Source organism: Triticum dicoccoides, chromosome 6A (genome assembly GCF_002162155.2).
Source record: "Triticum dicoccoides isolate Atlit2015 ecotype Zavitan chromosome 6A, WEW_v2.0, whole genome shotgun sequence".
NCBI lineage: Eukaryota > Viridiplantae > Streptophyta > Magnoliopsida > Poales > Poaceae > Triticum > Triticum dicoccoides.
Window position 1 is genome coordinate 480023358 of NC_041390.1, and position 3780 is coordinate 480027137.

General features: G+C 48.6%; 1 long non-coding RNA gene across 1 annotated transcript; it reads left to right on the forward strand.

The window, feature by feature from the left end:
- Positions 1–1751: 1751 nt before the first annotated feature.
- LOC119319401 lies at positions 1752–3523 on the forward strand. The gene is made up of 3 exons (XR_005154470.1): positions 1752–2166; positions 2262–2748; positions 3476–3523. It is a non-coding gene; the product is annotated as an uncharacterized LOC119319401 (long non-coding RNA).
- The last annotated feature ends 257 nt before the right edge of the window (positions 3524–3780 follow it).

A 3780-nucleotide genomic window follows, 5' to 3' on the forward strand; every position in this document is an offset into this window, starting at 1 on the left:
TCGCTATGATAAGGAAAAGAGACTCATTTATAACCTGGTATTTAGCGAAAAGACTTGTCAGATTATTACCTTGCCTGCACCTTCCTTGTTCAATATTCATTTAGGCACATACCTCATCATGCCCTCAGACATTTATGCAGAGCGGACGTGATCCCCAGTTCACGAGCCAGAGCCATCCACTGATCCATATCAGGAGCATGTTAATCAGTAGGAGCCGCAGGAGCTCACTAACCAGTGGAACCCCCAGGATCCTCCTCAGTACACCGGAGAGGGCTACTTTGATTCATGGGCTTAGACCAACTTAGGCCAAAAGCCTAAGCTTGGGGGAGTACGTATTTCTCACCAACATTACATTCATGTTCACATACTCATTGTAGTTGTCGGTGTTCATAATTTTTCATTGTATTATCCATGTTAGTTTATTACTTTTTCTCGCTTTCTTCTTGTGTGTTTGAAAAACTTTGAGAAAAAACAAAAAAATTAGTCGTAGTTTAGTTTACTTTCCATGCTTAGTAGTACTATTAAAATAAAACCCAAAAAGATTTTTCGTTCTTCTTTTGCTTGTTGGGAGCTGATACATCTCCAATGTATCTACTTTTCCTAACGCTTTTTCTCTTGTTTTAGACTCCAATTTGCATAATTTGAATGAAACTCACCACAGACTGACGTTGTTTTCAGCAGAACTACCATGGTGTTGTTTTTGTGCACAAATAAAAGTTCTCGGAATTTAACGAAACTTCACGAGGATTTTTTATACAATAAAAGAGAATTTCTGGAGCCAAGAGCCACCCGAGGTGGCACCAGGGTGGGAACAACACACCAGGGCACTCCTTTCCCCCCAGGCGCGCCCAGGTGGGTTGTCCCCACCTGGTGGCCCCGCTGACCTTGAAACCTGTAACGCCCCGAGACCGATGTGCCAGGTGTCCTCCAGTTATTCGCTGTTGTTGCCTTGTCATGTGCTTGAGTGTCATGCATTGCATACCATGTCATCATCCGCATTGCATCTACATGTTTTCAAAACTTGCATCCGTCCGGGTTCCCCCAGTTCCGTCCGTTGTTCGTTCTGAGCCCAGACAAACTTGCACGCGCCCGTGGCACCTCCGAAATATTATTTTATATGTGGCTGGAAAATGTTCTCGGAATGGGTTGAGATTTGACGTGTGGTCTTGTTATAGTGTAGGTAGACCGCCTGCCAAGTTTCATCGCAATCGGAGTTCTTTGACGCCCCAACGATTAACTATAGCGGCAGTATAGCCGGTCTTTTCGTCGGACGTTTTCGGTCTCCGAAAACAGTCGTCGGGCCTCTCCTCTTCTCTCTTCTCAGCCCTTATGCCTTCTGCACTACCTCTCACCACCATGCCCTACCTAACCTCTCTCGTCAGTCTGCGGACCTCCTCCCGCGCGCGTCCGAAATCTGTCCCGGACCCGACCCGGACAGTCGTTACCCCTGTGTCTCGATCATCCCCAAACATCTACAAAACATCACCGTTTTCTTATTTGGACTCCCTAGCCTATTTTTTCTGACCGTCTGATTTTGATTGGAGGGACGAGATACCCCCTAACCCGACCCCCTCAGTCGTAACAGTTGAGTCCGGATCAACCCTGAAATACCACAATACTTCTTTCATTTCTTCTTTTGACTATCCAATTGACGCAGAGCCATCCGATGACGATCGGACGCACCTAAAACTTCCTCCGTCTGCTATATATACATACCAACCCTAAAATTTAGGGAGATGTCCCATCTTTTCCATCACCGCGCCGCCACTCCACCTGGTCTCTCCTTCCAGCTCGGGATCTTCCCAGATCCAAATCCTCCCGCAGCCAACCATCTCCCTCCTAGTGTTCAGCCACGACCGAACCAGTAGGCCCCGCTCCCCCATCGCACTCATGGTGTCGTGCATGTGTCCCTCGAGCCGGAGCTCGCCCACAAGCAGAACCGCCGCCACTCATCCGGTGCATCCCGGCGACCCACAGGACCAGGACCTCTGCCCTCGCGCTCCTTCTCCCACCGGCACCTTGTCCTGCTTCTCTCGTTCCCTTCCTCCTCTCTTTTTTTCCTTGGCCCATGCCTGGCCTGACTCTCTCCCCGTCGCCCACAGGAACCCGTCGGAGAGCACCTCGACCATGCGGGACCGCAGGAGCGCCGGCCACCGTGGTCCGCGGGTGAGCAAGCCCCCACGTGGCCCTCTCCCCCTCGTTCCCCTCTGTTTACTCTCTTCCTCACCTCACCTCGAGCTACCTCTCTCTTGTTCGAATAGGTTGCACCGCACCTCTGCTTCGAGCTTTGATCCGCGCCTCCCCTTCCCGGATCTGAACTCAGGTGTCTCCCCGCGCTCCGTTCCACCCGTTCCGGCCGGCTTCCGTCGACCCCGTCACCGAAACCCCACTGCATCGTCTTCTGCATCGCCAGACACCTGCTGCTGTTTCAGTTCTTAAGGAACGAGAGTAGCAGCGCCTCGTCCTCACATCGTCTTCGCCCCCGGAGTAACCCACGTCACCGTCTTCGCTACTCGTGGGCCTCCCCTGCCCGACGCCATGGATGGCCGCCGCCCCGTTGCTCCGAGACCCAGTCGCCTGGCGCCGCCATGTTTCCCTACCTCGCCTGCAAGTCCCTGGCGCTGCATCCCCTACTTCCTTCGAGAGATGTGGACAACTGCGTTGACCCTTCCACGATCGAAGTAAGCAGGCCGGGCCAGTGCGCCCCTGCTGGCCTCACCTCACCACTGGACCGGGCCGAAGCCCGTGGTGAGCAGCCCAGTTCCATCGGTTTCGGCCGTGATGTGTTTTTTTTCACAGGACGAATTTCTTATTTACAGAAAACTGCATATTTACAATATAGCCCCAAAACATCATACATTTTATAACTCTCCAACCGTGCATCGGATTAAAACAAACTTAATATGAAACTTGCTAAGATTTTCATATAGTTTAATAATATGCAACTTTCATCTATGTTTAAAATGTTGTTTGTTTAAATTTGCTTAAAAAACTTGCTAAAATGCTTTAAATCATAACTAAATAACCGTAACTCGGAATTTAATAAACTTTATATGTAAATGGGGTAGAAAAATGCCTAGTTTAACATGATGGCTTTACTTTGCATGTTTAACAACTCTAAAATTGTGTTTAGGGCAGAACAGTACCATAACCAAAATATGCATATGGGGTTTTACCGGAATTGTTGTTCGTTGTTTCCGGCCTCATTTAAACTTGCCTAGATAGGTAGCTTTCATTTGCTTCACCCTCTTGCCATGTTTAACAACATTTAATATTGTTGGGCACATAAACAAGATCAAACTAAATAACTTGTCGTGGTGTTTCGTCAATATGCAACGGAGTTGCATGTTGAGCTCCACTTAATTTGTAGATTGTTTGTGCACTTTTCATTAAACCGGACATGCATCATACTTGATTGTGCATCATGCCATGATTATGTGATGGTTGTTTACCATGATTGTTTGCTTCTTTCCAGTGTTGCTTCTTCGGGTTGGTTCCGATAACGTCGTGTTGTGAGGATTCGTTCGACTACGTCTGTTTGTCTTCTTCATGGCCTCGTTCTTCTTCCTTGCGGGATCTCAGGCAAGATGACCATACCATCGAAATCACTTCTATCTTTGCTTGCTAGTTGCTCGCTCTTTTGCTATGCCTATGCTGCGATACCTACCACTTGCTTATCATGCCTCCCATATTGTTAAACCAAGCCTCTAACCCACTTTGTCCTAGCAAACCATTGTTTGGCTATGTTACCGCTTTGCTCAGCCCCTCTTATAGCGTTGT